We start from the raw sequence: 12,476 nt of genomic DNA, 5'->3' as shown, positions 1-12,476 counted from the left end.
CTGGAGAGCAGGACCTAGAGCACAGCTCAAAGAAGCAGAGAAGGAAGCTTGGATGCTTGTTTTCTCTGCAGATGAAGTTCAGTGTCTGAGACTCCTGGTCTCAGGAGGAGGAAATCGGGGTGGGTTTGAGATGGGTATGTGCACTCATCTTCCCAGCATCACTTCTTTTCTTTTAGGGTTGGTGCGATAAGGCTGATGAGAAGAACAGGAATTCATCATAGTGCTTGGGTATCATCTGACCTGGATGTTTTACTCTGAAGTCTGAGAAGCCCAGCCTGGTGCTGAGAGGTTTCTGAGGTCAGCACCTGTGGAATGTGGGGGTGAGGAGCAGTGAGAAGCTCTGACATGCTTCCATGAGTCAGCTGGGTGCTGAGCCAGGTTTTAGAGAAGTCACTGAGAGACAAGGGAACACTTTGAATGGGAACAAGTAGAAGAAGAAATCAGTGTGACTCCATAAAATCCCCTCTGCCTAGAGCAGATGCTAGAGCTGAATGCTGCTTTCCATCCATCGCTTCTCCAGGTCTTTTTCAGGAAAGCCAGAGGAGATACTCATCAAGTTGTGTTTTACAAAAATGGGGGCCCTGTTGTTTGAGCAAGAGGAATGTTGCAGCTCCACTGGCAGGGATTTGGGGTGATTCTCTTTGCCATGCTGTGGTAGCATCCCATGTTGGATATCCTTGTCCCATTAGAGAAAAGAAATCTGACTGGGCCAGCACCACCTCTCCTGGTGGGAGACTGGTGGGAGTTGGAATGACCTAAAAGATCCTTTAGTTCCAATCCCCCTGCCATGGGCAGGGGTACCTTCCACTAGACCCAGGTTACTCAAAGCCCCATCTAACCTAGCCTAGAATGCTTCCAGGGATGGAGCATCCACAGCTTCACTGGAAAATCTGTGCCAGTGTCTCACCACACTCACAGTGAAGAATTTCTTCCTAATAGCCTATCTAAAACTACTCTATTTCATTTTGAAGCCATTTCCCATTGCCCTGTCATTCCATGCCTTTGACCAAAGTCCCTCTCCAGCTCTCTTACAGTCCCTTTAGGTACCAGAAGGTCCTCTAAGGTCTCCACAGAGTCTTTTCTCCAGGCTGAATAACCACCCTGCCTCCAATGCTTCATCAAGCAGGGTACCAGGAAAACTTTGCTCAAGGTAATGTATGTCCCCCCAGAATGCCCCTAAAAATACTACTGGATTGGTGTCTGGTGGCTCTACCCCCTACCCCATGGAGGAGGCATAGTGTATTCTAACTAGCTACCATTAGCCATGATTTCTGGGGAGAACTTTATTTCTTGGAGGCTTCTTCTCTTGAGACAAACTTGGTTGAGTTGCCCAGCAGTGGATGGGGCATGGGAGGTATTGGACAATGAATGATGGCAAGGTTTTAAGAAATTATTGATGTTGATTTAGTGAAGTATAACTTGTCTGAAGACTCTTCAGAGCCTAAGGCAGCTTTTCTTAAAGGTACATTCATAATCAAATTTAAAAACAAACAATTATTGAAGGCCTATTTCATAGTTTAATAGCTGGGGAGTCAAATAATTCTGGATATGGACACAAGGTGATGATGCCTTGTGTTAGATCAGCTGATCTATGGAAGGGGGAGCAGGGGAGGAAAGACAGCAAAAAGCTTTGGGGAAAACACAGCTTCGAGTCTGAGCCAGACACAGCAAACTGGCAGCTAAATCCTAGTGGGAGCAGTTATTCTCTGTGTAACTGAATGATATTTGTTTATTTAGGAGTGAAATGGGGGAATAAGTGGTAAGAGAAGCCATACCCTGGCAGGTGCAACAGAGGTGATGGGTTCTTTATCACATGCTGAGGGACACTGCAGCTCCTCGAGCAGAGGGTGCTTTGACTGGGTCCCCTCATTTTCTAGTAGCATCCAGAAGACTTCCAAGTTTTGGTTCTCAAGCTCATCTTTGAGGAGGATCTGTAGCTTGAACACGGGAAGCAGGGAGCTGGCTAGGCTTGCCTGATCCTTTCTCATTCCTGGGGCTGTGATGCCCTCTCCCGGCAGCTGCGCTGAAAAGTCCTTTCCTTTCGTGTTCCTTTTCTATGAGCAACGTAAAAAGGAACTTCTTGTGTTTCTTTTGGAGGATGCACGCTGAAGGCAGCCGGGGCACACAGGCATGGATAAGGAGATCATCCTGATGTGGAATCTGATGACCTGCTATGTCTGTTCCCTTGTGATCACCACACGTCCAGCTTTGTTCCCCTCATATTTTTAGGTTGCAGCAGCCTTGGTCAGGCAAATGTTTTCCCCCAGACCATGGGTTACGTGTGAGCCCTCTGCTTCCATCCCAGCACGGGTCCCTAATGCTCACCGGCTCCCTTGTGCTTCCTCCAGGTCTGGTGGGACTTTCTGCTGGGCCAGACCTGCTCTGACAGGCTGGTTAAGCCTGGTAAAGGAGAAGGGGCTCTGTGCCGCAAAGGCTGGCAGGGCTGAGAGAGGCTCCTGGGCAGAGGCTCCTCCCCTGTGGATGCCTGTGGGTGAAGTGAGCTCATCCCTCATCCCACACCTTGCACCCTAAAGCCACTAACCTGCATAAATTTGGGGTTAACAGCTCCCGTGGCAGTCAAGGTCATGGCTGTGCTGTCTGTGTGTGCAGCTGTAATGGTGTCCAGGGCTCAGGTGTGCCTGGATCATGCCTTGGAGGGCAGCGGGCAGGTAAGAATGCTCTCTATTCTCACGAGGAGAGAGTTGAAAGGTGGAGAGGGGAGTGAGTCTTGACTGGCACAGGGGGCAGTGAACTGGGGGGAAACTGTTCCCTCAGTTCCACTCCTCTACATTCTCCTGCCTCATGGCTGCATGAACACTGAGTCCCTAGATGGGAAGCATCCACTGCTTTTTTCTATTCCTCACATTTTCTAACCACTTCTCACTCAAGGTCTTTGTGTTTTGTGTCACTCTGAAGCCCCCCAGACTTTGGGAACAGCCCAACCCAGGGGCACTGGAAATTGTCCCATCTCTTTTGCACCATGAAGAATGCACCAGGTATGTCCCAACTCAGGAAGGACCAGCACAAGATGAGTGGTAATGCTGGGACACAGAAAGATGGTGATGTCCCCCGAGCAGGCACCAGCCAGTTCAGGTCCCCTTGCACAGGGACAGTAGACTGGGTGCTCCCAAGGGGGCACAGGAGCTTTAGGCAATGCCACCAGTGTTGCTTGTGTGCTGAGGAAGGGAGGTCTCATTGATGGTGGGTCCCACTGGCCAGCCTGTGTCTCCTTGCCCGTGCCATCCACCATGTGAAGGGTAAGAAGCACCCAGTGAGTTCTCTGGACCTATCCTGGTGATGACAAGTGCCACAATTGTAAGAGCCTGAGTGGTCAGAACCGTCTTTGCTAGTCCAAAATGGGACAGCAACTCTGAGTCCCCACAAAACTCTTTGACTGCTCAGTTCCCTGGAGGGTGGTTTATTACCCTGGGATAGTGGGGGATCTTGCTGCAACATTCCCACTGAGGAGAAGCAGAGTGTCCCCATCACTCTTGAGAGAGGCACCACCAGGCAGGGGCTAAGGCAGACCTCCAGGTTCACCAACCAAAGAGGAGGAAGAGGCAGCACAGAACAGCTGCCCGTGTGCTTAAGAAACAGAACTCTGAAGTGCTTCACTCCTGAGATCTCTCACAATCCTCTGCTCACCATTTGCCACATTACATTTCTTAGACACAGAAAAATTTGGCCAAGGGATGTTTTATGACACCCTTCTCTTCCTCACTGGTCTGTGCGTGATTTTCTCCTCTGGAAGACCCTTGGCCTCTCAGGGCACCTCAAGCTGTGTCCTCCTGGGTGTGCTGCAATCCCCTGATTTCTGGACAAAATGATGCTGTTTCTTAAAGGACAGCCACAAACTGTGGAAGAAGAGTGAGGAATGTCCCTTTCTCCCTTTAGAAAAGGCTGCACCAGCTCCAGCAGCAGCCAGCCCTGCCATGGGTGAGTGGGCAGCAGAGCTGCTGCAGCAGCAGCTGTGAGAGGCAGAGTTTATCCCCACCAGCTGCTTTGATGACAATATAAAAGCTCTCTCCATCCTCTCAACACAGCCTGTATTTATGCTTGTTCCTCACAGTCAAGCTCTTGGTGTATCTGCCTGGTTCCCTTCCTGCCCACCTGAGGGATGTGGCTTTCCCAGAAACGGTGCTCAGAGCCTTTTGTTGAGTCTCAGGACTTGGAAGGACTTGCCTGGAAATTTGGCATGCCTGAGGTGATTTCTTGAGTTTATATTTTGGCTCTCGGTGTATGTTTTGTATTTGGTGGGTTGCATACTCCAGAAGAAACTGCAGCGCCTTGGGCTCAGCTGGTTGGACTATTCACCATTATCCAAATCCACTGCCGTCCTTGGGAAGGGACAGCAGCATTTCTTGGGAGCAAGTGCATTTGGAAACAACTCTGATCAACTCAAGCAGCCTGTGTTAGTGAAGGACAGGTCCCAGGATGCAGGAGCAGGTCCAGGTTTCCACGGAGGCTTGCCAGCATCCTGCTGCTCCCCATTTTCACGGTGCCTCTACTTTACCCTGAGTCTCCCCACACCAACACTTTGGGGGGATCTGATGCTGTCCTTGTTTCTTTTGTGTCGGTGTGTCAAAGGGTTCAGGCTAGGAGAAGGCAAGAGGACCTCCCAGCCTACCCCTTCCCCTGCAGCCTCATCCTCTGGGGCTTGATGTAAAGTTGACTGGACATCTTTACTCTTGGACATGCTGTGTGGCTGGAGGAGCCTCTGCTCTCTTGTGATGGGGTTTGGAGCTGGCCAAGATCCCTTTCTTCCCTCTCAGCCCATCCTGTGTGCCTCCAGGGTCTGATATTTCTGCTTTTTGGTGGGAAACTGCGTGTTGAAAAAAGCAGATGCTGCTCTCCCCTGGCTGTGGGTCTGAAGCTTGGATCAGTTCAGGCCACTTCCCTCTCCCCCCACCTCCCTTATCATTCCTGGAACTGCCACAAACTGTGCAATTTCTGTCATAGGTCTTGTGGGGACATCATTACCTGTGTGAGTCCCTGCTCTGAAAGCTGAGCTGTTCCTTGGGCAAGTGTGCTGTGTGGGATGGGGGACATGATGGGGACACACACTGGCCCCTCATGCTGCCAAGGCTGTGTGTTGTGAGAGGACAAATGTCCCAGGGTGAGGAGGACTTAGGGTAGGAGGGTGTGAACATTTGTTCATTACCCACTAAAATCCTTCATGATGTGGCTGGCAGCTGGGCAGGGACACCATCTCCACTTCTGTCTGTGCCATTTTTGCCCTGGGATTATCTTCTCTTGACACAGAGGCAAAATTCACTGGGTTCCATGCTGACCTGCCCTGCTCTCCCCTTGGAGAGGATTTGTACAGCACCAGTCCCTTGCAGATATTTCCTTTATGAACTCATAATCTCCAAGACTGGACTTGCTGGTGGCAGGGCTCCAGCAGATCCTTGCTTGCCTTTATTCCCAGTTTCTGGCAGGTCTAGGACAATGAATGGAACACTGGGTGAGGATTTTGTGCTTGAGATAAGCTGGTGAACTCTGAGCTGAAGATACTGAAGCCAGAGCAGTGTCTGCCCAGCTGCTCAGTCCTTTGCCAGGTGTTTGGAGAGCAAACTGATCCTGAATTCTTTGCCTCTCTATACCTGGAAGAAAGCAAAACCATGGAAATATTTTATGGCAGAGAATAGAGATAGATGGAGGTTTGTGGGTTTTTTTAGGAAGTAAGACTATGGTAGTGCTTTTAATAAGCCTTTTCATTTTCAGCCTCTTACCTTCACTGAAGGAGACTCAGTGATAATGTTGCTAATGTTCTGTCCCTTTATCTTCATGTCACTCTTGGGGTTCATCCACACTGTGGAGCTGGAAGAATGGCAGCCTGAATAGGGATGATGGTGAAGGCCCTTCAGAACTTATTTTTGGGGAGTTGCTGACCCTGTTACTGTCTACAAAGGCAGAGCAAAACGCTCTGGCTGCCTGTACTTTCCACTACTCCTTAAGTCTTCCAGGCCACCCCCATGCCATGCTTCCCCTTGTCTTGGACCTTCAGGACTTCAGCGTGGCCTCGTGACAAAGCTGGGCTCAACACGGCCCAAATACGTAAGGAGAAAAATCCAGTGGGTCAACTCAGGAGATTAAAACTGCAGGGTACCTGGAAAAGCTGCTGCTTCCTAAATCTCATTAGTGCCACCAGTCTTCCTAATCTCACCCTTTCCTGCCCTATTTATCAGATTTCCAGGAATTAGACCATAAGGCAACTAATTTTTCTGGAGGCTCACACAAAGTCCCATGCATTTTTACTCCAGACAGCTAAGTGTCAGCTGGAGAACCACCAGCAACAGAACCACCTGCTTCTACCTTCATGCCTTGTGGTTCCTGCATTTATTTAATTCCAATTCTCCCAGTTCCACAGGAAGAGTGATGTTATTTTAGGACCAAGTGCTAAGGAAGGATTAGCAAGGCTGTTTTAAAGTGGAACTCTTCTATGCCTTCTGCTCATCGCTAAGTTTCAGAGTGAACCAGGCTGTCATCTCTATAGCTCAACTTCTAATGAAAAGTTTCTCTTTGTAAAGTGAACTGCACAAAAAGTGCTGGACCATCCTTTCTGCCCATTCTTGCTCTCTCTGTTTCCAAGGGTAGTTTGCTGATTTTGCTTTTGAGGGACTCCCTCCTCTGTCTTTACATCTAACAAGAAAAATCCCGATGTGGGAAACCACAGGGATGGAAAAACTGCACCAGTGATGTTTTAGAGAGCCCTCCAGGGCTGGAGGGGATGTTTGTTTAGCTTCCATTACAGTGAAGAGCTTTGATGGAGCAGGAGGAGTTGCATGAGGTTGTGTAGCTTCCTATCCTGAGAAACTTTATTATGGGATTTTGCCTCTCTGAAAGCCCAGGGTGAATTGGAGGTTACAAAATCCAACCTGCTTTTGTTGTACAGACCTGTCCCCTCTCCCCTTCAAAGGAAGTTATAACTCTAATAGGATTTAGATATTAAAGCCCAAAACCATGCAAAAGCCCAAGTAAAATAAGCAGTTTTGCATCCAGGGTTGCTCAGAAATCTGGTGCACTGAATTCCTGCCCGGGGCTTACAATTGTGGAAAATATTTTCATGGAGGAAGTCTGGGAGTTTTAATTCTGAGAGTCAACGATGACACATCTTCCTCAGATCTCCTTTGGGATATTTCCTCAAACCCCATCCTTTTGACACTTAATTCTACCAAGGTGGGATGTGAACACCAACCTCTCTTATTCTGGGTGGGCAAGGGATAAGTGAATCAATCCCAGATTTGTCCCCAAGTCGCGGGTGCCTCCCAGAGCCATGCCGTGAGCAGCTGTCTGCGCCCCATGGTGAGATTTTAATTTCTCTAGCCTTGGGGACTGAATTTATTAAGCCTCCCCTGGCCCCTCCTCTGGTGGGAGGGACGGCTCCAGCAGCCTGTCTAATACCGGGTGTCACCCAGCGGTGCCACCATTCGCGTCCCGGAGTGTCACAAGCCGGGGACACAGCAGCGGAAAGCAAAAATAACCTCTCCATGTGCGTCTCGGCGCGGTGAGTTACCTCCTCCCTCCGAACTCTAGGAGATGCTCCTGCCTGCTGAACTTCACCCCTGCCTCCTCTCCCCTGCTTGCCTTGGAAGTTAGCACCGAGCTGGCGAGATTTTTTTTTTTTTTTTCACTTTTCCTTTGTTACCCGTGGGTGTTTGAGTGTGTTGGTCGGGATGCGACAGCGCGGATTGACCCGGCTCCCGCCCGGGCTGAAGAGAGAAACGAAGCGCAGAGAGCCGGAGAACAGGGAGAAAGGATAACAAAAGGGGAGGCAAGGGGGCGGTCTGTGAGCAGGGGGATTTCTGGTAGTTTGCTGGGGAGGAGAAGGTGCTCAGCAGTCCCGCTTCAGCCGGGGTCCGTGCTGGATGAGTGGCTGTGACCTGTTGAGCCGGGATGAGAGGCGAGCGGCGGCGGCTCCTGGGGTCGCTGTGGCTGGGGCAGCGGTGGGAGAGAAACGGCGGCGGAGCGTTTGCAATCCTTGGGATAAAGGGCTGTTTCCATAGTAAAAGGGAGAAAGGAGCCTCTCTCTTTCTTCCCCGGAGCTTGCCTAGCGTGTGAACGGGGAGCTTGACTCAGGAACAAATAACCCGTGAAAGGGTAACATCTGGGAACAGCTGTAAATAATCACGACTTGGTTGGAAAGGCTGGAAGCAACACCACAATCCACCATCTGCCCTGATGCTGCAGTCACCCTGGGAGCTCTGATGGGCAGCTGTTTGGAGAGCAGCTCGGTTTGCAGCTGAAACAGGGTTTGACCCTGGCTTTAGGCTGCTGTTGTTGTCCGAATGCTTCCCCATTATTTGTAGGCATAACCACAATTAGCAATGAAAGAGAGGAATTTTCACTTCTAAGAAAGAGTGAATTTTAATTCCTTATCAGGCGCTCAGCAGATGTGAACCTGGGGACTCGCCCTGGGACAACTTTAAGTTGCAAAGTGCAAACTTTGATTAGCTAGAGGTCCAGCCCATGGTGTACACCACCTTCTCTTCACTTCTACACTTTCTCTAGGAATCCTGACCTCACAATGCAGCATCTCTCCTGATAACTTCTGAGAGATGATACCAGGTGGAAGGACAAGAGAGAATAGAAATAATTTCCTACAGATTCTTCCTTAAAGATTTTAAGCTGCATTTAACAACAAGAAAACGCATAATATACCATGAGACCAGCTGGATTTTAATTAAAAATTGTTCTGAATGTGAAAGGAAACAAAGCTGTCACTTCCTTTATAACTTTACTATTGAAATGTCTAAAAGTTGTGCAAGATTTTCAGGGCAATTTGAAATCCTTGCAGAGAATACAAACACAAAGCTTGTTCTCACGGCCAGTCCTGGGACTTCTTTACACCATGACATTGGCCCAAGGAGGTGAGCAAACGGTGTCTTTATGTATAATTTCTGTTGATGGAAACAGAGTTCTTTAAATTTAGTTGTGTCGGCTTTTTTGTGAGAATCCCTGCAGCTCACAATATACCTCTGTGAAAGTTGTTACCATACAGCTCTGCTTAGTGTGATAAAGTATCAGCTAAAATAAAAGAGAAAGTTGTTGTTGTTTTTTTTTTTTCCCTAGAAGTTTGTGGTCCTTTGACAGTATGACCCTCTTTTCATTGCAAACCCAGAGGCCCTCCTTCAGGCAAACCTGTGTGCAGACACTTTAAGAAGCTACGACTTACCAGCTGAGACCCACGTGCTCCAGTGTGGAGCAGATCCTGCCCATTGGCAAAGCCTCAGCTTGGTGGCTTTTCATGGGGGACAGGCTGCAGGGAGCTCTGCAGTGGTCATTCCCTGTAACACCATGGACATGTGCAGCAGCAGCCTGACTTTGGTCCAAACCTGACTCCATGTCTCAGGATATCTTATAGGAAGAGGTTTCATCCTGGAGTGACCTACTATGTGTTGGCTTGTAGAACTGCCCCAGAGACCTCTGTGGTGTGCAGCAAACAAGGGTCTTGGGCTATGTTTTAGGTGAGCAGACAGCATAAATAGCTGGGAAAGCATCCTTTGTGTTACAGGTCTTACTGAAAGGAAAGAAAAGGGCTGGTGTGGGTAGAGCAGCTTGGAGACATGACCTGTGATGCACCCTGGGCTGTGCCTTCATGGCAGGATGAGTCCTGAAGGATGCACAGGCTTGGCTCCACGCTGCATCCTCTGCTCCAGCTACAGACACGTGGTGTGAAGGAACTGAGCAGCCAGCCTGCAGGTGCTCCTCTCTTCAACATCTTGTCCTCATCCTGTTCTTCATGTGCTGGACACTGCTCTCCCAGCAGCATTCAGTCAGGGCTCACAGTTGGCTGCTTTTTGGTGGCTGAGGGCTTGGCATTTTGTAAAATCCGGGTAAACAGAGAGTATCTTTGGTCATGTTCCTTGTTATTCTCCCCACCAGCAGGACTTTGGCATTTGCTGCATTTTTTCTCTCTCTAGGAAAAGAGGAGGGAAGTGGAAACAGTGATATTTCAGAGGCTTGAACAGTAAGATGTCCCTGCCCATTGCAGAGGGTTGGAACCAGCTGACCTCGAAGGTCCCTTTCAACCCAAGCCATTCTGTGATACATTGATTTTATGAGCATGCCTGTGTTATGGTCTCATGTTGATCCTTTTCTCCTGTCATTGTTTGCCTTGCCAGTCTTCATGGTGTCTCCAGGGAAGATGTTGTGTTCAGCACAATGCAAACCTAATGTCGGGGTGGACTCCCCATGGTCGTGGCCCAGGTCCTTTCTGGTGACTGAGCAGTTGTAGCTATGTGAGCGCACAAGCAAGAGAGAGATGAAAAACCCCGTCCTGGGACTCATCTTCTGCAGGTCTGGTGCCAAAGGAAGCTCTCTTGGGGCCGCCACAGCGTGCCAGCTCTTTTACTTCATCAACACTTGCAAGGAAAGGTGGCAGGGTAAGAGGTTAGCTGTGGTGGTGGTGTGCTATAAAAGCAGCAGAGAGCACCAGAATAGCAGCAGGCAGGGAAAGAGGGCAGGGCTGGGGAATGAGTACATGTGTGAATGAGGCTGTGGCTGCTGTCTGGGGGGGCTGTTTTGACGTCAGCTCCAGTTTTGGGTGCAAGAAGAAAGAAGCACATATCTGCAAGCAGGGCACAGGCCAGGAGCAGCTTGAAGCATTGCTGTAGGCCTGCTGGAGTCTCACTGCTTGTGCAGAAATGCTTTAGAGTCAGTCCCTGCCTCACTCTCCTGCTTCTTTTCCTCTGTTCTCCAATGCAACTGTGAGCAATTCCTTGTTTCTCCAGCTTCCATCTGCTCCAGTTTGGCTGGAAGGTTTTCAACCCTTGAGACACTTCTACAGCACTGAGCCTCTGTGACAATTATGGGTCCAGTCCCCTCTGCTCCGGAGCCCTGGCAGCCGCCACCAACTCAGTCTGGTCCTTTCGGCTGCTGCTCTTAATCACTGACCTCATTTTGGAAGGTCTCCAGAGCTGGAGAAATAAAAGACAATTTAGAAAATGGGGAGGGGGGAATTGGCAAAAGCAGTTGCTTTTTAAAGGACTACTTATTTCTTAAGATGTACTTGCTACTGATTAACCTCTGCTCTGTGATTGCTTTAATTGATTCATGCCTCAAAGCCGTCAGAAAGGTTCTGTGGGGTCATGGTGCCTGTGTCCTAAGCGCTCTCTTTCCCTGCAAAGCTTTTAAGAAGTTTTTCATTGAGCACAACACAATCCTTGCAAGAAATTCAGGTGAATGACACCAACCCTTTTATCTTCTCCATCCCTCAGATTTTCCAGCCTTCATCTTAGTGCTTTGCTGCTGTGACCTCTTCCTTCCCTCCCTGCTGCCAGTTGGCAAACCTGTTACCAGGCTGGACTTGTTCTATATTCCTTTGCAATTCTTGGTGAATGCTGTTTGGGGAGACGGGGGAGTGAGTTTTTGGCCCTTCTGTGAGAATGAGGCACTGTAGGGTTAAGCAGTACTGCCCTCAGTCAGTCTGTTGGTGCCTTACATGTGGTCCTACCCAGGGGCCTGCCTGTGGTCCCTGTGACTGCTTCATGTCACCTCACACACAGAATTTGTGTGGCTGTCCCTTTGTATGGCAACAGGATGACAGTCCCCTGGCAGCTGTGGCCTTGTCCTCTCTGTGCCAGAAGCAGAAGTTCCTTGAAGGTGAACTGGCAGGGCTTGCTGGGTTTAAGTGATGAATGCCCTCTCGTTTTGGGCTGGGCTCATGCCCTGGCACTCTGGATGTGTGTGAGGCCATTCATCTGGCCTATTTAGATACTGGCCCTTGCATGAGCTGAGTTGTGCCCATTTCTTTTTGCTGGCTGTTCTGGGCAATGAGGGTGTCCGCTCACAGAGGAGATGGAGCACAAGTCTGAAGAGGAGCAGCTGAGGGAGCTGGGAATGTTCAGCCTCAAGAAAAGGAGACTGAGGGCGAACCTTAATACTCTACAACCACCTGAAAGGAGGCTGTGGCCAGGTGGGCGTCTGTCTCTTCTCCTAGGTAACAAGATGAGAGAAAATGGCCTCAAGTTGCACCAGGGGAGGTTCAGGTTAGATTTAAGGAAAAATTTCTTCACTGAAGGGGTGCTCAAGCATTGGAACAGATTGGCCAGGAAAGTGGTGGAGTCACCTGGAAAAAAATGTGTATATGTGGCATTTGGGAACATGATTTAGTTTGTAGACTTGACAGTGTTTGGTTAATGGTTGGATTTGATGTTAGAGGGCTTTTTAATCCTTCAGTCCTCCAGGAAGGCAAAGGGAAGAACCAAAATGCCCACCCCAAGCTCTCGGCTAAATAAATCACTTGTTTTCTCCAGGATGGTGGGATGTGAGTGCTGAGTGCTGATCCAGCAGATCTGACTGTTCTGTGTGTCCTTGGCCCCAAGGAGGTCCATCAAGGCTCTGCCCATGAGTTGTCTGTGCTAATCTTCTTGTTTTGCTATGCAAACTCCATGTCTCACACCAGCAGATGGATGAAACTCAAATGAGCCATACAATCCTCACCTGCTGATCTTGTAGTACTGTTGGCACAACCC

At 49.4% G+C, this 12,476-nt stretch overlaps 1 protein-coding gene across 3 annotated transcripts in view; it reads left to right on the top strand.

The window, feature by feature from the left end:
- The first annotated feature begins 7,357 nt into the window (after positions 1–7,357).
- Positions 7,358–12,476, top strand: part of GDPD4 (glycerophosphodiester phosphodiesterase domain containing 4) — a 37,887-nt gene continuing 32,768 nt past the window's right edge. For all 3 annotated transcript variants that reach the window (XM_030268477.4, XM_030268454.4, XM_030268485.4), the window contains exon 1: positions 7,358–7,507. The gene's annotated coding sequence lies outside the window, so the exon portion shown is untranslated. The remainder of the gene's footprint in view (positions 7,508–12,476) is intronic.

This window comes from Taeniopygia guttata, chromosome 1 (assembly GCF_048771995.1).
Source record: "Taeniopygia guttata chromosome 1, bTaeGut7.mat, whole genome shotgun sequence".
Lineage (NCBI taxonomy): Eukaryota > Metazoa > Chordata > Aves > Passeriformes > Estrildidae > Taeniopygia > Taeniopygia guttata.
Note: the sequence above shows the minus strand (reverse complement) of the source record. Positions and strands in the feature narration are given on the sequence as shown.